Raw genomic sequence first — 24203 nt, 5'->3', positions numbered from 1 at the left:
TGGCCAGGATATTTCAGAAGGTGCTATAAGCCCAGGTGTTGCACCCACAGGTGATATGAGGGCTCTTATTCTGTAGCTTAATGAATCACTGCTAACTGATTTCAAAGGTGAGGGCTGGGCATGCAGGCCAGGACTAGGAATATTGTGTGATCTGACCTCGTTACTGGTTAAGTTGCACGAAGACAGTAACTTTGTCTCTACAGACAGAAAAGGAAGTCATCGTGGCCATGGGATCTCAGATACCTTCTCTTCCTTGGCCTGGCCACACAAAGGAACTCTGTGTTTCCAAAAGGTGTAGCTCCCCCTTGGAGCAGGACAGGATACAGGCTGACTTGCCTGTGTAGTGGTTAGGAATGTGATTACGTGGTCCCGTGGTTTGTGAGTCACCAGCTGAATGACTGTAGCAAGTTACTTAACTTTTCTGTGAAGAGTAAAAATCTGTACCTCGCAGGGTTTTAATGAGAATGCACATATATGCTTAGCACAGGGCCTAATGCATAGTAGGTGCTCAGCAAACATTTGCTGTACCGATTTTTCACTTTTGTAATAGATTTTTGTGTTAAAGAGGGGCCATTCATTCATTCGTTTGTTCATTCACACATTCATTCCATCATTCAGTTGCTATCTGGAGAACATACTGTGTACCAGGAACTGAGTTAGACGAAGCCTTGCATAAAACAAACACAGCTCCTCATGGTTGTGGTGAAGGGCATTACACAAGCGATGCCAGGGGAGCTGGGTGTCCCTGAACAAGTTGTAGACTGAACAGAGGACTTTCTACAGAGCATGATTCGCATCATAAATATAGATTTGTACAAATTTACATGCAAGTTTTAAAGCAGATGGGAGTTTCTTGTTCTTAAAAAATATCAGTATATTACAATGATATCCAGAAGATGAAAGTAAAGTGCCTTGAGCAAGGGGGTGCCCTTTGCTAATTTGTCTAAAAGCACTGTGTGGGCTGTTGGTGGACATGGTGATTACATTAAAGTGTATTGGATTCATTCATTGTAGCTCTGGTGGCTCAAGTGACCACTTTTATGTATTGAGGGACTAAAGAGCCTGATGTTTATTTATGTTTAAAATAAATCTATCTATCTATCTATCTAATTAATCTCATTAGCCCTTCCTCCAACTTTTCTCCACATTAGCCTTATGTTCCTATTTTACTTCTTTTCACAGGAATTCAACAAGCTTACAAAGTCCTGCTTTCTTTAGAAAATCACCCTACAATGTATATCACAAATGAGATAATTCTCCTAGACTAAATCCTAACGTAGTGATTTTTATAAAGGGCTTGGTAAAGGGTTTTGGGGAGAGGAGAAAGTTGTGTATGCTTGGGAAAAAAGGTACTCAATACAAAAATATATTAAGCAATAAAATATAAAGCAACATAATATTATATACATAAAATATTCTGTATTATACTGAATAATAAAAATATCTATTTATTTTACAATAATAAAGATCAACAAATTCTTGCTGCTGGTGCACCTAACAGAAAATAGACTTCTCAGAGATACTTAGAGACATTCCCACACAGATAAACCTACTGAAATCTAGTTGAGACAGTGGAGTAAGATTTTTCCACGTATCAAAATGGAACAAAGGTTAAAGAAAAAAGAGGTCAAAAAACTCAAAAGCTGGAAAATGTCTGCGTAAGGCTTCAGACATCTCTTGAATGGACATTGCCTGGGGATTCCCAGATCATAGCGATAATGATGCTGGTGATGGCCTTGCTTTTGTGCCAGGCCTCATCTCCTCCTCACCACATGGAGGAGGAGGTAGGGACAAACGTTTGGTGGTGAGGCTGCCACGGCTGCTTCTTTAGCAAAGCTCAATGACTTTTCTGGATTCAGTTAAATCTTTTCTTTCTGGGCCCTGCATCCCTGCTTGGGTGCTGTTTCTTGAGCTTCCTGAATAGCAAGCCCCTTCCTTGATCCTACTTGGCAGCCTGTTTCATGAATTAGTTTTCCTTCATTTAGGTGTGTTCTTCAGACCCCAGATGATAGTTGAAAGGTTAATTTTATTACATTTAATATTAGTGCAGATCCTCAGGGTCAGATCTTTTTACCAAAATGCCTCTTCTTTTATATTTCCTTTCCAGCCTTCATTGTTCAGTGGTTCTGCAGAAGTCATTTCTGCTTGAACACTGCTGGTAGGGAGAAGCACAGAATATTTCCTACATAGTTGTTTTTTGTTTTAATGACATTTGGCTTAAGAATGTGTTTTTGCCTCTTAAAAGTAGGATCTTTTTCATTTTGTTCTATGGATTTGGTTTATGGCCACTGGTCAAATTTTGTCTAAAAGTTACTATTATTGAATATAATTCCAAAGGATCCTAGGCTGAGATAACATAACTTTTATAATTTTTTTAGGCAGTTAAGTTAGGGGAAAATATCTTGATAGAATTGGAATAAAATTGTTTAAGTGTTGGCCCTTAGCTTGCAGTCTCCAAAGTGTGACAATCGACTAAAATCTTGCTCTCATTTACACCCTGATTAGGCACCTTCATTGTGTCGGGTGCCATTATAGATCTATCTCGAATCTGTGACTCTTGTTTCTTGCTTCTCTGATATATCATCTCTTTATTTTGTGAAGGCTGGAGTTTTAAAGGACTTTAACTTAAATATACCTTTTTTGTAGTGTGTGTGTGTGAATGGTCCTTCTTTTGATGGCTTGCACAGGAAGCCTAAGGCGTAATCAGACTATAAAACCCCTGACCAGAAAGGAGATCGTAAGTTCAGCTACAGACTAAGCAGATAACAGGCAGCTATTTACTAGCCAGAAAGATAAGGGAATGAGTTTGATTCCTCATTAAAAGCTTCATGGTTTAAGTCTTAAAAAAAAAAAAAAAAAAAAGCCTTGGGTCTTTGCTTATTAAGTTACATAAACAGGGTGAAGTGTCATGGGGGGTTGTGGGGGGAGGAATGGAAACTCTTGGTGTGACCTATAATTAGAAAATTTCCAAACAGAGAATAAAAACAGAGACTGTATGCCACTTCCTGACCCCATTCACCCATAGAGGCTAAGCCATTGGTGGGAGACAGATAAGAAAACACCAAGGAAGGAAACTTGAGCCAGGCTGCTTGTGCGCTCTGATGACGACTCAGCCTGGGATGGGAGGATCGAATATGCCCTTACTGTTGAAATGATCCTGAAGGCATCTTAAAAAGGAATAGCATTACTCCCATAAACCACAATCAACCAAATAACATGAGGGTATTCTGTGCTGTCCCTCTATAAGGACCTTCCATACTTTGTTGCTCATGAAATAGCTGGAGATAGTTAATTAATTACAATAGAGAAAAAGGTCTGGGTTGGTATACTGGCTCTTGTCCGCTGCTTCTGGAATTGTGGGCAGGTTGCCTCACCCTCCAGCCTCGCTGGCTGGTCTGTAGGGGAAAATGATGATGGCTGCCCATCTGTTAGGGTAGTAAAGATTCAACGCAATGAGGCATGTGAAAGCACTTAGAAATCTGCAAAGATCCTTACAAATGCTGGCTGTTGTTATGTTAAATATGTCTTCGTACACTGTGTAATGGTTTGCCCTACTTACAGTAACATCAGGAATCTAAAGTAGACTATGGTTTTTCTCACTAGTAGACAATCCCTGTCTGAGGGGTGTAGTCATTGGTAGTAAGAATTTGTAGAGGTCATCACCCCCTCTGCTGTGACTCACAGACCCCATGCACTGATCAAGGTGCAATCCTGCGACTCCCCCAGGTTTCCCAAGGCCAAACTCGATGCTAGCACGGAGCAGGCTGTAGCATGATTTCTGGTTTAAAGCAGGGAGTCAGGATTCTGCTCTCCCACTTATTTGTTTTGTGACTTTTGGCAAATAAATTCACTTTACTGAGTCTCCATTTCTTCTCATGCATGTGCTTTCCCCCATCCTTTCACATATATCCCAAAATGAAATGTGAATATTGACTCTGCTGGTTTATTGATGGATTCCATGGGTCAATAAATTGGTGAACTGTTTGAGGACAGGGATTTCCTCCCAAGCATATTACACAGTGGCTTGGATATAGTAAGTGCTCAATTAATACTGACTTAATAAAAATATGTTTAAAAACACTAGCATTGTGACAGGCACATCATAGGTGCTGGTTTGAATTTTGGTTCTACATCTCCAATACATTTTTCCCTCTTAAATAAAGATGTCACTAATCAATGGAATGACCTTAAACCAGGACCCTTTACCTCTCTGGGTCTTGTTCTTTATCCATAAAGGAAGCTAGAGCAGTTGGTCTCTCATGTTTCCTCTATGTGATAAACATTGACTGTTTTCAAAAACCAAATCTACCTTCAAATTAGGCCATTTTTGCCTCTATTGAGCATGCTGCTAAACTAACCAGAGAGCTTAGTTTAAAAGCAGTTGGTGTAAAAAAGAAACTCCTTCAAGTTTTAACTGACTTCAACTTTTGCATGAAAAATACCTATTTCACCCTGGAAGGTCCTGGGTTCTCCATGTCCCATCCAACTGGTGTACCTCCCACTCTCAAAAGTGTTGAGGTTTAGAAAAGACATGATTTGGTCACCCAACTGCAAATGATGAGGGAACCCAGCCGTCTAGCAAATGAGTAGTCCCTTAGGTCTTCCAGCAGAAACTGAGGCACAGCCTCTCTCATTCTGCAAAGGCCAAAGCTGCTGCCCTGGAGTCTGCTGTTGGGGTCTCAGGACCCAGAAAAGGTGCAGTATATGTGGAGGAATCTAGAACCACATCATATAAGAAATGATGTTAGGAACGCAGGATGTTTGGCCTGGAGAAAGTTCAGTGACGACATGATAGCTGACTTTGAATGTTTTGAAAACTAAGACTCGGCCGGGCGCGGTGGCTCAAGCCTGTAATCCCAGCACTTTGGGAGGCCGAGACGGGCGGATCACGAGGTCAGGAGATCGAGACCATCCTGGCTAACACGGTGAAACCCCGTCTCTACTAAAAATACAAAAAATCTAGCCGGGTGAGGTGGCGGGCACCTGTAGTCCCAGCTACTCAGGAGGCTGAGGCAGGAGAATGGCGTAAACCCGGGAGGCGGAGCTTGCAGTGAGCTGAGATCCGGCCACTGCACTCCAGCCTGGGCGACAGAGCGAGACTCCGTCTAAAAAAACAAACAAACAACAACAACAACAAAAAACCTAAGACTCTTCCAAGTGACACCAGAAGGACAAACCAGGGCCAGGGGAGACCCATTGATGAAGAATGTGTTAGATGAATTGTAGCCTGCCCGTTCAGAGCTATCAATCTGGGATATGGAACTATGTCCACAATGCAGTACTAAAGGAAACAAGCCCTGTTGTCAGAAGTATATAAAGTATTTGGCTGGGGGTGGTGGCTCACATCTGTAATCTCAGCGCTTTGAGACACTGAAGTGGGCAGATCACTTGAGGTCAGGTGTTCGAGACCAGCCTTGCCGACATGGTGAAACCCCATCTCTACCAAAAATACAAAAATTAGCCGGACATGCTCACTTGAACCATGGAGGAGGAGGTTGCAGTGAGCCGAGATTATGCCACTGCACTCCAGCCTGGGCAAAAGAGTGAGACTCTGTCTCAAAGAAACAAAAACAAAAAAACCAACAAAAAAACAAAAAAACAAAAAACGAATTATATAAAGAATCTGATCACCTCTGGGGAATAGAATTTGGTGGGATGTAGAGGGGGAACCTTAATTTTTACTTTATAAACCTTTGTAATACTTTACAAACTGCTGTGTTTGATTAGTCATGAACAACTTTTTAAAAAATGAGTAAATGGGAAAAAGTTATAATGAGAGAAAGTAATATGTAATGTAAGGAAGAGAATTAGAACCATCAAAACTCAGAAGAAAAAAAATCACCTGTGGGAGTGGTGAGCTTCTTTTCTGTGGAGATATTCAAGCAGAGTTTGGAGAAGAGCTTGTTACTGCTGTCAGGACATATGAATGTTTCATGGGGAGTTGGGGAAGTGGTCTCTAAGGCTTCTGTCATCCCTGAGATTCTACTGCATTTAGAGATTCTATGAAATAAAACCACTTAATGGTACTACTTATGTCCATTTTAAACCATAATCCTGGGCCTAGAAACAAAAACTAGGCTATTACTGTTATCCTCTGATTTAAGACTTCTTCTGTTTATGTTGTCATTGTTATTGGTAAGTAGTAGTATAGTAATATTATTATCATGGATTATTTCCTGAGTCACTAAGGGCTGAGTATCCCTTATCTGAAAGTGTTCGGACCAAAAGTGTTTTGGAATTTGGATTTTTTTGATCACAAGGCCAGTAGTGTGGCAGAGATTTTGGATGCCAACTCCTTAACATCTATTTGATCCCACGCTAATTATATAAAACACGTGACCTTGGGAAATACCTCCTCTCTAAAGACAGTTTCTGACTAGCCTAAGCCAACAACTGTCATAAAAAATGTAAAAATGAAAATTGTGTCTTCCTTATTGTAATGGGTGTGATGATTTGAAACTTGCTCATGTGCTGTTTCTGGTTAATCTTTCTGAGGAAATGACCTGTGCCTTCATGGGACCAGGGCGTCCCTCTGCCTGCATGGGTGGGGTGGGAAAACACAAGGGGAGGATGTGGAGATTAGAAATCTTACATATAGAATGCAAAGACAAAGGTGCAAGTAATAATCCTCGCCTCCACTGAAAATAAAACGGCATTCTGAGGGAAGACAATGGCCTTACAAGCCAGCCATTGTTTTGAGGAGGAATTTTTAAAATTCCTTGATTTCCCTCTAAAATACACAAAGGAAAAGGCCTTGCTTTTTCAACTAGGGATGAGAAAGCCTGGTTACCAGGCTTGTTGCTCTGCCGTGTGACACTGGATAGTCAATGAATATCTCATCCTGTTTCATCCTTGAGGAGCTATGGGAAGAAGAAAAGTAGTTAAGAGAAAAAAAAGGGAGAGGGAGAGAGGTGAGAAGCAGGCACCTGGGCCTGTCCCCCGCTGCGCTGAAACTTCTGGAAGAGGAGATGCCCATCACCAGCCAGAGAAGTCTCAGGGGTTCTGAGGGCGGGGGTCTTGCCCTTTCTTCTTGGGCACAGCCTGGGAAAACTGTAGTCTCTTTAGAGTCCCTCAATGCATCAGACTCGGGAAAAAATGTGGTAGTATGCAGATGTAAGATCAGAGATGGTTGTGGTAGGCTTCCGGGGGAATAGAGTTCCCAGTGTCTGGAGATGCTGAGGCTGGGGTGACAGGGAGTCCAGAGAAGCCCACAGGCCTAGACTATTGCATAGGTCCCAGAAGGTGGTCAGGTGAGCAAGCCTGGCTCACTTCCTTCTGCAAGCCCCAGGCCTTCTTATGGGGACAAGGGAGCTATGTCAATGGGACACATACAGACTGGGCCTCTGCAAGGTCCCTGAAGTCAGGAAGTTGAGACAGGGATATTTGTATGCTAGCAAAGACCACTAAAGGGCTCCAAGGTTGAGGCACCTGGCCTTACTAAAGACCAGCACCAGACCACAGGGTTCCTGCCCGCCAAAGCCAGAAGGAAGAGAGGAAGGAGAGCTACATACATTCTCCACACATCCAGACCTTATCCAGACCTAGCGAGCCAGGGAAGGGTGATGGTGGAGAAATCTGAGATCCAGCACCGTTTGGAGCAGCTGTGTCCAATAGGGCATTCTGGGATGATACAAACGTTCTGAATATATAATATGTAGCCATGAGTCGTGTGTAGCTATGAAAAGCTAGACCCGTAGCCAGTGATAGGAATTATTATTATTTTTTATTTTAAACATTATTTTTAATTGTAAAAATAATATAACATTAAAAGATAATTTAAAATATAAAAACAGTATCCCTCCTAATCCCTACACACTAACACAAAGTTATTTGTACATTCTCTGAGTCACAACTCACTTGTATATCTATTTTTACATTTTAAAAATCGTAGAACACATACAAGGTAAAAATCAACTTCTAATTATTTAACTTCTAGGCACATCTTGGAAGACAGCTAAACTATTTCTGAGTAAAGAGCAGTGAAAATAAACCTCATTTTAAAAATAATTATTTAAGAAATAAAAGGGAAGTCAAATAGGATAAGTGTGTGGGGAACTGAATTTTAGGTGTTCACATTTAAAATTAAAGAGGCATTGGTGGCTGTGAAACCAGACACTGCATATTCTAGATGGACTATTTGGTGTACCGGATTGAGCTATATTTTAAAGTAGATAGGATGAAAAGTTAATGTTTCTCCTCTAACAAGTGGGGGTTGTAAAGAAGAATGGGTTACTTACAGTTCAAATAAGGAAACTCCCTCTTTTCTGTATGCCCAACGGTTGTGAGAGAAATTTGTGACCCCGTCTACATTATTGCTAATGAATATGAACTCACTGGTGAAAACTCTGGAAAATACAGGAAAGCTAAAAGGAAAATTCGCAAACATTTCTAGTCCTACCACTTCCTTTTTGTTTTAATAAATATCTGTCCAGTCATGTGAGTGTAGGTGTCGTGTGTGTGTTTATTTCTACGAGTGAACTTACAGTGTCCTATTGTATTAAAATTTGCTTTTACCCCTGAATTACATCACAAATACCCTCCAAATGAAAACATCGGGGCAGTCTTCAGTGTAATCAGGTCATGAACAATGCCTTGATGAGTGTCCTGATCACTAATCTTTCTACACAGCCACAGCTCTTGCCTTGACTACTGCCCCGCTCCATCCGATGTCCTGCCAGCGTCTGTGAAATCCCACGGATGCATCCCATGTCCCTTCCCCTCAACCCACCCACCCACCCTGCTCTTTCTCCCTCCTGATAACCCACCTTGCCTCTCAGGCAAGAATTAGAGGAAGAGAATTTAACCTCACTTCAGTCTTGTTGAGCATTTCCACATTCAGCTGATTGAGAAATGGTGGGTCCTCTCTCTCAGTTGGGAGTGGGGTTCTCCGCTTGTCTCCAAGATTTAAGAGGTGAAAAGGCCACCTGGTGGTTTCCTGTTTATGGAAACCTCCCCTTTCCTCACCTCGCCTTCCTGTCCTCTTCTTCCTGTCTTTGCCTTCACGTGCCCCCTGCAGTTTCCGGCTGTGTCCTGACATGGAGGTTTCTCTGAGCTCATGGTAGGGGTGTGTTAGAGGATCCCCACCAGCTCGGATCCTTTCGTATTTCATTTTCTCAGCTATAAATTAGTTACAAAACCCTGTTTCTAATTTGATGAACTTCCAGTTTGGGAACAGGTCCCCAGCCTGACTCCAGTCTCTCAGTGGCATACCATTGCTTGTCCCTGACACTGATTCCTTAAATTACTAAGCAATGACAAGACTCCAGGGAATAAGAAAGAGTCATTCGTTGCTGATAATTGTCCTCACATTGCATGAATCATCCGTTCCTATTTGTATGGCAAAGTGAATAAGAAGTTACTGTAAAGAATTGCTGTAAAACTGTTTTATTCATTTTATTCCGAAAAGGCAAACATGCACAAGGCATGAAATTTGAAAAGCTCAAAGAGGCATAGAGTGAAGAGTAGTTCTCCCTCTTACCCATATCCCCAGAGAGGTTCTTCTCTCCAGAGGTTACTGCTGTTACCATTTTCTTGTGGAGATGACTATGCCTTTAACCTCCAATAAGGTAGCTGTGCCCATATGTGCGGATTTGTGTGTAGCCATACAACACTTGAAATGTGGCTAATCTGAACTGAGATGTGCTACAAGTGTAAAACACATACCGTATTAAAGTCTTATGAAAGAAAGACTGTAAAACATCTCATAAATAATTCTTTTATTGATTACACGTTAATAATAGTTTGGGTATCATTAAACGCATTTTATCTGTTTAATTTCTTTGTGACTACTAGGGCATTTAAAATTACACATGTGGCTTACATTTGTTGCTTGTATTATATTTCTATCACACAGTCCTGGTCTATACATGAATAAGAATACACATACACGAGCGTGTGTGCGCACGCACACACACGCGTGTGCCATAGCGTACTAGAAACGCTGTTCTGCACCTTTCTTTTTCCACTTAGCAATGTGTCTTTGCAATTGTTTTACATCACTGAAGAGATTTTTTTAAAAAATGATTTATGGTATTTTGTTGTAAAAAGCTTCATTTATAGAACCAGCTCTTGTTGATGGACTTTCAGATTGTTTCCAACTTTTCCCTCTAAATCTTTACACATGATATTTTGTCCAGAATTGGTGGGTTCTTGATCTCGTTGACTTCAAGAATGAAGCCGCGGACCCTCGCCGTGAGTGTTACAGTTCTTAAAGATGGTGTGTCCGGAGTTTGTTCCTTCAAATGCTCAGATGTGTCTGCAGTGTCTTCCTTCTGGTGGGTTTGTGACTCATTGACTTCAGGAGTGAAGCTGCAGACCTTCACGGTGAGTGTTAGAGCTCTTAAAGGCAGCGCCTCTGGGGTTGTTCGATTTTCCAGGTGGGTTTGTGGTCTCACTGGCTTCAGGAGAGAAGCTGCAGCCCTTCATGGTGAGTGTCACAGCTCACAAATGTGGCATGGACCCAAAAAGTGAGCAGCAGCAAGATTTATTGTAAAAAGCGAAAGAACAAACTTTCCACACTGTGGAAGGGGACCCCAGGGGTTGTGCAGGCTGACGCTGGCAGCCTGCTTTTATTCCCTTATCTGGCCCCACCTACATCCTGCTGATTGGTCCATTTTACAGAGTACTGATTGGTTCATTTTGACAGGGTGCTGATTGGTGCATTTATAATCCTCTAGCTAGACACAAAAGTTCTCCAAGTCCTCACCAGATTAACTAGACACAGAGCACTGATGGGTGCATTTAAAAACCTTGAGCTAGACACATGGTGCTGATTGGTGTATTTACAATCCTTTAGCTAGACATAAAGATTCTCCAAGTCCCCACCAGATTAGCTAGATACAGAGTGCTGATTGCTGCATCCACGAGCCCTGAGCTAGACACAGAGTGCTGATTGGTGCATATACAATCCTCTGGCTAGACATAAAAGTTCTCCAAGTCCCCACTTGACTCAGGAACCCAGCTGGCTTTGCCTAGTGGATCCCGCACCAGGGCCCGGGGGAACTGCCTGCCAGTACCCTGCAGAAGGCCTACACTCTTCAGCCCATGGGAGGTGGATGGGACTGGCACAACTGAGCAGGGGCTGGCGTCCCTTGGGGAGGCTCCCGCCTCCACAACACTCACTGCCAGGGTCTGCAGCTTCACTCCCGCTGTGCGGGAGCCTACCATGGGGGGACTGGGGCATGGTGGGCTGCAGGTCCTGAGCCCTGCCCCTGGAGGAGGCAGGTGAGGCCTGGTGAGAATTCTAGCACAGTGCAGGCAGGCTGGCAGTGCGAGGGGTCCTGGCGCACCCTCCGCAGCTGCTGGCCCAGGTGCTAAGCCCCTCATTGCCCAGGGCCTGCGTTGCTGGCTGGCTTCCTGGAGTGCAGGGCCCACCAAGCCCGTGCCCTCCCAGAATTCGCACTGACCCTGGCCTGCGCCTCTCCCTCCACACCTCCCTGCAAGCAGAGGGAGCTGGCTCCAGCCTTGGCTAACCCAGAGAGGGGCTCCCACAGTGCGGTGGTGGGCTGAAGGGCTCCTCAAGTGCTGCCAGAGTGGACACTGAGGCCGAGGAGGTCCCGAGAACCAGGGCTGCTAGCACATTGTCACCTCTCAATACTATAATAAATTAACTTGTCTTTTTCACACTTAAGCAGTTGGAAAAACTGGGTTAAATAATATTTAAGACTGGGCGTGATGGTTCATGCCTATAATCCCAGCACTTTGGGAGGCTGAGGTGGGTGGATCATGAGGTCAGAGACCATCCTGGCTGACATGGTGAAACCCTGGCTTTACTAAAAATGCAAAAATTAGCTGGGCGTGGTGGTACGTGCTTGTAATCCTAGCTACTCAGGAGACTGAGGCAGGAGAATCGCTTGAACCAGGGAGCTGGAGGTTGCAGTGAGCTCATACCACACCACTGCACTCCAGCCTGGCGACAGAGTGAGAGTCCATCTAAAAAAAAAAAAAAAAGAAAAAAAGAATGTTTATTTACGTGGTTAACCTTGAGAAATTAATCCAGTTTCTCTCCTTAGAGGATGTAACAATTTACACACCCATAAGCAATGTATAAGTGTTCTCATTTCCCTTCCATCTTCTAACACAGTGTATTCTCAAACATTTTTATCTTTGCCCATCTGACAACTGGTAAATTAGGATACATGGTTAATCTAGACTACCTGGTTATATATCTTTGTTTAAAACATATCTGAGGCTGGGCATGGTGACTCATGCCTGTAATTCCAGCACTTTGGGAGGCTGAGGTAGACGGATCACTTCAGGTCAAGAGTTTGAGTCAGTCTGGCCAACAAGGGGAAACCCTGTCTCTACTAAAAATACAAAAATTAGCCAGGCGGGTGGCAGGTACCTGTAATCACAGCTACTTAGGAGGGTAAGGCAGGAGAATCGCTTGAACCCGGAAGGTGGAGGTTGCAGTAAGTCAAGATTGTGCCCAGCGTGGGCAATGGAGCGAGACTCCATCACACACACACACACACAAATAACCACAAAAAAATTGAAAAACCATATCTGAGAATAACAATTATTAATTATGGTTTCCAAAGTGTTTTCATGTTTCCTCTTTTAATTTTTACAATAACCCAGTCATAAAAAGCATTTTACCAAAAGCAAACCAAAACTGTGGTAAAGAGGGGAAATACATCTTTGTGTGTGGTAAATATACACATAAATTCATTTAATTCTTCAACACAATATGGAAGCAGATTTTGTAGGCTTTGTTATTGCCATTTTATAGATGAGGACACTGAACTTCAGAACAGTTAAGTGACTCATCAGAAATCACACAGCTAGCAAACAGAGGTGTTAGTTATGCAACTTTGCTGTTAGATAAAGCATGAGTTAACTGTGGCTCAGCTGTTGTACTAGCTGTGTGAACTTGGATGAGTTCATTCACATGTAATGTTGACATGTAATATGTGGAGAATAAAGTTACCTGCCCCATGGGAAGGTGTCAAAATTAATCAGGATAGTGTATGTAAATACTTAGCACAGTGCCTTGGCCAAAGGAAGCTCTTAAATGTGTATGTGTGTGTGGTGTGTCTGTATGTATGTGCTTATGTATGTATGTATATGTGTACATGTATATTCACATGTGTGTGTATTGTACATGTGTGTGCCAGTCAAAACCCAGGTTTTTGATTTCCTGAGCTCCCTCCCTGTCATTTTCCCCCTTCTAGTGACTCAGTCTCTTCTGGGCAGCAAAACTCATTTTGATCAGTTCTTATCTTTGTGTGAGTTGAGGAAGGGCTGGAGCAGAGAGGAGACATTTTCATGTCTTCATTGCCTGCCTCTTCCTCCCCAGCCTAGGAAGATGCTCACCCTCTCTGTCCCTGATCTTTTTCTTCATCAGATGGGTCATTGGTGTAATGTCAATAATGTGGGTACCCTTGGAAATTTCTTTGAGGTCTTGGAGAAAAACAACTTTAAGCCACATGCACGTGTGATTAAAAACAAGGCAGCATTCATCCTGGGGCTCATGTGGAAACTACTTGTGACTCAGGGACACTGCTGATCAGGTCCAGCAGGTCATGGTGTACTTAAATGGCCCCCAAATCAAGTAAATGATGACAATATAATAAACTATAACTGTGAAGAAGAACCTTTGTGTGATTTTAGAATAGTTTTGATTCTCTTTTGAAAAAAATGACAGGAAGTAAGCGATCAGGAAGTGCAGGAACAATAGCCTTTTCCTGGAAGAGTGGCTCTGAAGAGATGACTAAATGTTCAGACATGCTGGGTTGAATAGGCAGGGGCCAAGACCGGGGCCGCAGTGGGGAGAAGGGACCAGGATGACTTACGAGAGTAGACAAAGCCAATAAGTTAGGTTACATGTATTATTTATTACTCCCTATCTGGTGAAAATAAAAGAGAGATTATGGCAAGGTTACATTAGACCTGGAGATTATCAAGTCGTTAATTGGCAAAAACTGCTACCTGACTTGAAGCCTTTAAAAAGTTTGTAGTGTCAGGCAGGAACAGCCAAGAGGAGCTGCCTTCATTTCCTTTGATAAAGGGAATATCCTAGGGGTTTTTGAAAGCTTAAAAATGGCAGCACTGCCACCAGACAGTGACCGCTTGTCGACCTGTTGGTCCCCGTTTTATTAATCCATTGAATTCTGTGTTTCTGTTTTGAAAGGCTTTGTATGCCAAAGCACAATTATTAAGCTAAGAGTTGTTTTCTTTCTTTAAAAATTATTACTCATAATTTGTAGAAAAATAAAACTACTCTTCTGAATGTCTTATCAGCCTGAGGTAATCAATTACAACACTGAATTGATGTAATTCTAGCCACAAGTGGAACACACGTTGCCTTAGCTCTTCTAAGCAACCTTATTACCAGCGAGCCCATCCTTTCTCCTAGGCTTTGTGGAATGTTGAAAAGTCCTTCTGCAGCCCCAGTAATGTCTCTCCAGACTCTTCAGGGAACTTGAAGCCTCAACATCTGTTTTGTAGGGGGCCCTAGGAAAGAAGGAAGTCCCTTTCCAATAGAGCGTCAGATTCAAGTAAAATTAATGTTTTAATTTATTTGAAAATCACTTAAAAATGAGAAGAATAAGATTTATAATTCTAGCCACGTAGACAAACATGAGAAGAGTGCCTCTGTTGGTCCCTCTCATGCCATGCTGCAGAGGTAACTGCTATTAAAAAAAAGAAAAAAAAGTGTGTATTCTTCTCATTTCTTTTCTTTTCTTTTTCTTTTTTTGAGATAGAGTCTCACTTTGTCCCCATGTTGGAGTACAATGGCATGATCTCGGCTCACTGCCACCTCCACCTCCCGGGTTCAAGTGATTCTCCTGCCTCAGCCTCCTGAGTATCTGTGATTACAGGCATGTAACATCACGCCTGTCTACTTTTTGTATTTCTAGTAGAGATGGGGTTTCACTATGTTGGTCAGGCTGGTCTTGAACTCCTGACCTCGTGATCCACCGGCCTTGGCCTCCCAAAGTGCTGGGATTATAGGCATGGGCCACTGTGCCCGACCCCCATTTCTTTCCTTAGCTACGCAATTATATTTACATCTACTTTATTCAAATGGGATGAAATTTGCTTTTTTTTTTTTTTTTTTTGGAAACAGGGTCTCACTCCATTACCCATGCTGGAGTATAGTGGCATGATCTCTGCTCACTGCAACCTTCACCTCCTGGGCTCAAGTGATCCTCCCACTTCAGCCTCCTGAATAGCTGGGACCACAGGCTGGGTGCCACCATGCTAATTCTTTTGTATTTTTTATAGAGACAGGGTTTCACCATGTTTCCCATGCTGGTCTCAAATTCCTGAGCTCAATTGATACACCCCCCTTGGCCTCCAAAAGTGCTAGGATTACAGGTATAAGCCACTGCACCTGGCCCCCAGTTTTTCCTTTTTATTTGTATTTATTTCTTTATTTATTTTTTGAGATGGAGTCTCACTCAGTCGCCCAGGCTGGAGTGCAGTGGCATGATCTCAGCTCACTACAAGCTCCGCCTCCTGGGTTCATGCCATTCTCCTGCCTCAGCCTCCCAAGTAGCTGGGACTATAGGCACCTGCCACGATGCCCGGCTAATGTTTTTTTCCTATTTTTTAGTGGAGATGGGGTTTCACCATATTAGCCAGGATGCTCTTGATCTCTTGACCTTGTGATCTGCCCACCTCAGCCTCCCAAAGTGCTGGGATTACAGGTGTGATCCACTGTGCCTGCCAGTTTTTCCTTTTTAAAAATAGTTATGAGATACATGCAAATGTGAAGTGGTACAGCCACTTTGGAAAACATTAGCAGTTTACTATAAGATTAAACAGACACTTAACATATGACCCACCAATCCCACTTCTAGCTGTTTATCCCAAAGAAATGAAAACATGTTCATACAAAAGCCATGTATGTGAATATTCAGAGCAAAAAAATGAAAACAACTTGAATGTTCATGAACTCATGAATGGAAAAACAAATTGTGGTATATTCATGTGATGGCATACTACTCAGCAATTAAAAGGAACAAAGCATAAATACACATAATGACATCAATGACTCAAAAGCTGTGTGCAGTGGCTGGGCGTGGTGGCACTCACTTATATTCCCAGCTACTTGGGAGGCTGAGACACGAGAATCCTTTAAACCCAGGAGGATGAGGTTGCAGTGAGCCAAGATCATGCCGTTGCACTCCAGCTTGAGCAACAAAGTGAGACTCTATCTCAAAAAAACAAAACAAAACAAAACAAAAAAAACCAGCCAAACAAACAAACAAAAAACTATGTGCAATGGAGCTCAAACACAAAAGTCTATGTATGTATGATTCCATCTATACCTAGAAAAGCCAAAACTCGGGGTTGCTTCCAAGATGGCCAAATAGGGACAGCTCCACTCTGCAGCTCCCAGAGAAATTGACGCAGATGGATGATTTCTGCATTTCCAACTGAAGTACTTGGTTCATCTCACTGGGACTGGTTGGACAGTGGGTGCAGCCCACAGAAGGTGAGCTGGGAAGCACAAGAGGTCGGGGGATTTCCCTTTCCTAGCCAAGGGAAGCTGTGATAGACTGTTCCTGGAGAAACGGTACACTCCTGACCAAATACTGCACTTTACCTGCAGTTTTAGCAACCAGGAGATACCCTCCCATGCCTGGCTCAGCAGGTCCCATGACCACGGAGCCTTCCTCACTGCTGGTGCTGCGGTCTGAGATCAACCTGTGATGCTGCATCTTGATGGGGGAAGGGGCATCCACCATTGCTGAGTCTTGAGTAACTCATAGTGTAAACAAGAGGCTGGAAAGTATGAACTGGGCAGAGCCCACCACAGCTCAGCAAGGCCTACTGCCTCTATAGATTCCACTTCTGGGGCAGGGCATAGTAGAACAGAAGGGAGCAGACAACTTCTGCAGACTTAAAAGTCCCTGTCTGACAGGTCTGAAGAGAGCAGTGGATCTCTCAGCACAGCATCTGAGCTCCAAGAAAGGACACACTGCCTCCTCAAGTGGGTCCCTGACCCCTGTGTAGTCTGACTGGGAAACACCTCCCAGTAGGGGCCAACAAACACCTCAAACAGGTGGATGCCCCTCTGGGATGAAGCTTCCAGAGGAAGGATCAGGCAGCAATATTTGCTGTTCTGCAGCCTCTGCTGGTGATAACCAGGCAAACAGGGTCTGGAATGGACCTCCAGCAACTCCAGCAGACCTGCAGCTCAGGGATCTGATTATCAGAAGGAAAACCAACAAACATAAAGGAATAGCGTCAACATCAACAAAAAGGACATCCACACCAAAACCCCATCTGTAAGTCACCAACATCAAAGACCAAAGGTAGATAAAACTGCAAAGATGGGGAGAAACCAGAGCAGAAAAGCTGAAAATTCCAAAAAACAGAGCACCTCTTCTGCTCCAAAGGATCACAGTTCCTCACCAGCAAGGGAACAAAACTGGACAGATAATGAGTTTGATGAGTTGACAGGAGTAGGCTTCAGAACGTCAGTAATAACAAACTTCTTTGAGCGAAAGGAGCATGTTCTAATCCATCGCAAGTAAGCTAAAAACCTTGAAAAAAGGTTAGATGAATGACTAACTAGAATAAACAGTGTAGAGAAGACCTTAAATGACCTGATGGAACTGAAAATCATGGCATGAGAACTTCGTGACGCATGCACAAGGTTCAATAGTTGATTCAATCAAGTGGAAGAAAGGATATCAGTGACTGAAGATCAAATTAATGAAATAAAGTGAGAAAACAAGATTAGAGAAAAAAGAGTAAAAAGAAACGAACAAAGCCTCCAAGAAATATGGGACTATGTGAAAAGACCAAATCTACATCTGACTGATGCACTGGAAAGTGATGGGAAGAAAGTTTCAGATGTTCTTTGAAACTTGATGGAACCAAGTTAGAAAACACTCTTCAGGATATTATCCAGGAGAACTTCCCTAACCTAGCAAGGCAGGCCAACATTCAAATTCAGGAAATACAGAGAACATCACAAACATACTCCTCGAGAAGAGCAACCCCAACACACAAAATTGTCAGATTCACCTAGGTTGAAATGAAGGAAAAAATATTAAGGGCAGCCAGAGAGAAAGTTCGAGTTGCCCACAAAGGAAAGCCCATCATACTAACGCAGATCTCTTGGCAGAAACACTACAAGCCAGAAGAGAGTGGGGGCCAATATTCAACATTCTTAAATAAAAGAATTTTCAACACAGAATCTCATATCTAGCCAAACTAAGCTTCATAAGTGAAGGACAAATAAAATCCTTTACAGAAAAGCAAATGCTGAGAGATTTTGTCACCACCAGGCCTGCCCTACAAGAGCTCCTGAAGGAAGCACTAAACATGGAAAGGAACAACCAGTACCAGCCACTGCAAAAACATGCCAAATGGTAAAGAGCACTGACATGATGAAGAAATGCATCAATTAATGGGCAAAATAACCTGCTAACATCATAATGACAGCATCAAATTCAAACATAACTATATTAACCTTAAATGTAAATGTGCTAAATGCTCCAATTAAAAGACACAGACTGGCAAATTGGATAAAGAGTCAAGACGCATCAGTGTGCTGTATTCAGGAGACCCATCTCACGTGCAGAGACACACATAGGCTCAAAATAAAGGGATGGAGGAAGATCTACCAAGCAAATGGATGGCAAAAAAGGCAGGAGTTGCAATCCTAGTCTCTGATAAAACAGACTTTAAACCAACAAAGATCAAAAGAGACAAAGAAGGCCATTACATAATAGTAAAGGGATTAATTCACCAGGAAGAGCTAACTATCCTAAATACATATGCACCCAATACAGGAGCACCCAGATTCATAAAGCAAGTCCTTAGAGACCTACAAAGAGACTTAGACTCCTACATAATAATAATGGGAGACTTTAACATCCCACTGTCAATATTAGACAGATCCCCAAGACAGAAAGTTAACAAGGATATCCAGGAATTGAACTCAGCTCTGCACCAAGCGGACCTAATAGACATCTACAGAACTCTCCACCCCAAATCAACAGAATATACATTCTTCTCAGCACCACATCGCACTTATTCCAAAATTGACCACATAGTTGGAAATAAAGCACTCCTCAGCAAATGTAAAAGAACAGAAATTATAACAAACTGTCTCTCAGATCACAGTGCAATCAAATTAGAACTCAGGATTAAGAAACTCACTCAAAACCACTCAACTACATGGGAACTGAACAACTTGCTCTTGAATGACTACTAGGTACATAATGAAATGAAGGCAGAAATAAAGATGTTCTTTGAAACCAATGAGAACAAAGACACAATGTATCAGAATCTCTGAGAAACACCTAAAACAGTATGTAGAGGGAAATTTATAGCACTAAATACTCACAAGAGAAAGCAGGAAACATCTAAAATCGACACCCTAACATCACAAGTAAAATAACTAGAGAAGCAAGAGCAAACAAATTCAAAAGCTTGCAGAAGGCAAGAAATAACTAAGATCAGAGCAGATCTGAAGGGGATAGAGACACAAAAAACCCTTCCAAAAATCAGTGAATCCAGCAGCTGATTTTTTGAAAAGAAATAGATAGACCACTGGCAAGACTAATAAAGAAGAAAAGAGAGAAGAATCAAATAGATGCAATAAAAAATGATAAAGGGGATATCACCACCAATCCCACAGAAATACAAACTACCATCAGAGAATACTATAAACACCTCTATGCAAATAAACTAGAAAATCTAGAAGAGATGGATAAATTCATGAACACATTCACCCTCCCAAGACTAAACCAGGAAAAAGTGGAATCCCTGAATAGACAAATAACAAGTTCTGAAATTGAGGCAATAATTAATAGCATACCACCACCACCAACAACAAAACCCCAGGACCAGAAAGATTCACAGCCAAATTCTACCAGAGGTACAAAGAGGAGCTGGTACCATTCCTTCGGAAACTATTCCAATCAATAGAAAAAGAGGGAATCTTCTCTAACTCACTTTATGAGGCTAGCCGCATCCTGATACCAAAGCATAGTATAGACACAATTAAAAAAAGGGACTTTTAGGCCAATATCTCTGATGAACATCGACGCAAAAATCCTCAATAAAGTGCTGGCAAACTAAATCCAGCAGCACATCAAAAAGCTTGTCCACCACGATCAAATGGGCATCATCCCTGGGATGCAAAGCTGGTTCAACATATGCAAATCAATAAATATAATCCATCACATAAACAGAACCAATGAAAAAAACCACATGATTACCTCAATAGATTCAGAAAAGGCCTTTGACAAAATTCAACAGCCCTTCTTGCTAAAAACTCTGAACAGACTAGGTATTGATGGAACGTATCTCAAAATAGTCAGAGCTATTTATGACAAATCCACAGCAATATCACACTGAATAGGCAAAAACTGGAAGCAATCCCTTAGAAAACCGGCAGAAAACAAGGATGCTCTCTCTCACCGCTCCTATTCAACATAGTGTTGGAAGTTCTGGCTAGGGCAATCAGGTAAGAGAAAGAAATAAAGGGTATTCAATTAGGAAAAGAGGATGTCAAATTTTCTCTGTTTGCAGATGACATTATTGTATATTTAGAAAATCCCGTCATCTCCGGGTGGATCACGAGGTCAGGAGATCAAGACCATCCTGGCTAACACAGTGAAACCCCGTCTCTACTAAAAAATACAAAAAAACTAGCTGGGTGAGGCGGTGGGCGCCTGTAGTCCCAGCTACTCGAGGCTGAGGCAGGAGAATGGCGTAAACCTGGGAGGTGGAGCTTGCAGTGAACCGAGATCCGGCCACTGCACTCCAGCCTGGGTGACAGAGCAAGACTCCGTCTCAAAAAAAAAAAAAAAAAAGAAACTCCCGTCATCTCAGCTGAACATCTCCTTAAGCTGATAAGCAACTTCAACAAAGTCTCAGGATACAAAATCAATGTGCAAAAATCACAAGCATTCTGATACACCAATAACAGACAAATAGCCAAATCATGAGTGAACTCCCATTCACAATTACTACAAAGAGAATAAAATACCTGGGAATCCAACTTACAAGGGATGTGAAGGAGCTCTACAAGGAGAACTACAAACCACTGCTCAACGAAATGAAGAAGGACACAAACAATGGAAGAACATTCCATGCTCATGAATAGGAAGAATCAATATAATGAAAATGGCCATACTGCCCAAGGTAATTTATAGATTCAATGCTTTCCCCATCAGTCTTCTACTGACTTTCCTCACAGAATTGGAAAAAACTACTTTAAAGTTCATATGGAACCAAAATAATCTGCACAGCAAAGACAATCTTAAGCAAAAAGAACAAAGCTGGAGGTATCACACTACCTGACTTCAAACTATACTACAAGGCTACAGTAACCAAAACAGCATGGTACTGCTACCAAAACAGATATATAGACTAATGGAACAGAACAGAACAGAGGCCTCACAAATAACACCACACATCTACAACCATCGTATCTTTGACTAACCTGACAAAAACAAGAAATGGGGAAAGAATTTCCTATTTAATAAATGATGATGGGAAAACTGGCTAGCCATATGTAGAAAGCTGAAACTGGATGCCTTCCTTACACCTTACACAAAAATTAACTCAGGATGGATTAAAGACTTAAATGTAAGACCTAAAACCCTACCATAAAACCCACCATAAAAACCGTAGAAGAAAACCTAGGCAATACCATTCAGGAAATAGGCATGGGCAGAGACGTCATGACTAAAATACCAAAAGCAATGGCAATAAAAGCCAAAATAGAGAAATGGGATCTAATTAAACTAAGGAACTTCTGCACAGCAAAAGAAGCTATCATCAGAGTGAAGAGGCAACCTTCACTCTGGGAGAATAGGAGAAAATCTTTGCAATGTACCCATCTGACAAAGGGCTAATATCCAGACTCTACAAAGAACTTAAACAAATTCACAAGAAAAATACAAACAACCCCATCAAAAAGTGGGCAAAGGATATGAACAAACACTTCTCAAAAGAAGACATTTACGCAGCCAGCAAACATATGAAAAAATGCTCATCACCACTGGTCATCAGAGAAATGCAAATCAAAACCGTAATGGGATACCATCTCACAGCAGTTAGAATGGCGATCATTAAAAAGTCTGGAAACAACAGGTGCTGGAGAGCATGTGGAGAAATAGGAATGCCTTTACACTGTTACTGGGAGTGTAAATTAGTTCAACCATTGTGGAAGACAGTGTGGCGATCCTCAAGGATCTGGAACTAGAAATACCATTTGACCAGAGATCCCATTACTGCATATGTACCCAAAGGATTATTAATCATGCTGCCATAAAGACACATGCACATGTATGTTTATTGCAGCACTATTCACAATAGCAAAGACTTGGAACCAACCCAAATGTCCATCAATGATAGACTGGATTAAGAAAATGTGGCACATATACACCATGGAATACTATGCAGCCATAAAAAAGATGAGTTCATGTTCTTTCTAGGGACATGGATGAAACTGGAAACCATCATTCTCATCAAACTATCACAAGGACAGAAAACTAAACACCACATATTGTCACTCATAGGTGGGAGTTGAACAATGAGAACACATGGACACAGGGTGGGGAACATCACACACTGTGGCTTGTCAGGGGGTTGGGGGCTGGGGGAGGGATAGCGTTAGGAGAAATACCTAATGTAAATGACAAGTTGATGGGTGCAGCAAACCAACATGGCACATGTACGCCTATGTAACAAACCTGCACGTTGTGCACATGTACCCTGGAACTTAAAGTATAATAAAAAAGAAAAAAAAAGAAAGAAAGAAAAAAAAAGCCAAAACTACAAGCAGATCAATGGTTCCTTGAGAATGGAGGAGGAAATATTCTGCAAAAGGGCACGGATAACTTTTCTTGACCGTGAAAAATTCTTGATCGTGCTGGTTGTAGAATTTACCAAAATTCGTCAAACTGTACACCTAGAGTTGGCGAATATGTAAATTATACCTTGATGAAACAAAAACTTAAGTTAAAAACTTAAGAATTAAAATTAAAATGGTTACAAGATTGCTGACATTCAGCAAAGTTTATTATGTACTACTTATTTTTCTAAATACCTTACAAGTATGAACTCATTTTAATCTTCACAATGACCTGTGTGGTAATCACTTTTATCATTTTCATTTTACAGAGGTAAGAGACTGACACCTTGAGAGGTTAAGTAATTAGCCCAGAATCATACAACATTAATGCAGCCAGGATCCCAACTGAGGTCATTTGGCTCTGTTGTTCACACAGTTTAGCTCCACTGCCCATACATTTGGTTGCCATCACCCACACTCGCAGCCACTGCCATGTGTGGACCACTGTTTAGTCAGCCGTTCTAATTTTTCCTTCATTGCTATTTCAATGCTTAATGAATATCTTTGTACGTGTACCTTTATTTGCTTGGTTTCCTTTCTGAGTAGTTATTTCCTAGAAGTGGGATTGCTAGGTCAAAGAATAGGTGTATTTAAAATTTCAATTAAATTTCCTTTTTAGTATCTCCTAGGTGTCAGACCTATATTCCTATTTACCATCATATTTAACTTTCATGGCTCCTCAAATATTATCCTAGAAATTAGTTTAACTAAAATTCCTACACATTTATGTAGAGAGGATACTCCCGTGAGCATATGTATTGTGATCGTCCTCATAACCTGTGGAGGTTAAGGACCTGTCTTGAATCCCACAGCTAATCAGTACATAAAATCCCAACTCAACCTGACTTCATGTCCTGTGTGAATTCTACTGCATGCTAGCTATTAGTTCTGTAATTACAATGGATTTTCTTTTGTGTGTTTTATTCTTGGGAGTCAGAATTAAGAGTAAACCACCAAGAAAGTCACTACCGTAGAGCTCTCTCTAATCAAAGAGGGATTTATGCTCCTAGGGAAAACAAAACAAAACAAAACCCGAGTATTCCTTGGAGCTCAGTGTTACTAGAATGTCTTGATCCTGAAAAATGATTTCCATAATTTTAATTATTTCTCATGTTTTAGCATGCTTTATGTTAAAGAATACAATCTATATATTCTCATCAAGCATATGCTTGGTGAATATTCTAAAAAAAGAATCATAGCCTTACTTAAATATAAACACAGTCTGGCCATGTAATAATAGAATAGACAAATGTGTAGATTTCCCAGGTTTCTTCTTTCTTCCCTCCATTTTTTAAGACATACTGTTGCTCTGATACTTACTAATGGGTTGACCTTGGGCAAGATACTTTATCATTTTAAGCCAAATTTC

This window comes from Macaca nemestrina, chromosome 3, assembly GCF_043159975.1.
Source record: "Macaca nemestrina isolate mMacNem1 chromosome 3, mMacNem.hap1, whole genome shotgun sequence".
Taxonomy (NCBI): domain Eukaryota; kingdom Metazoa; phylum Chordata; class Mammalia; order Primates; family Cercopithecidae; genus Macaca; species Macaca nemestrina.
Note: the sequence above shows the minus strand (reverse complement) of the source record.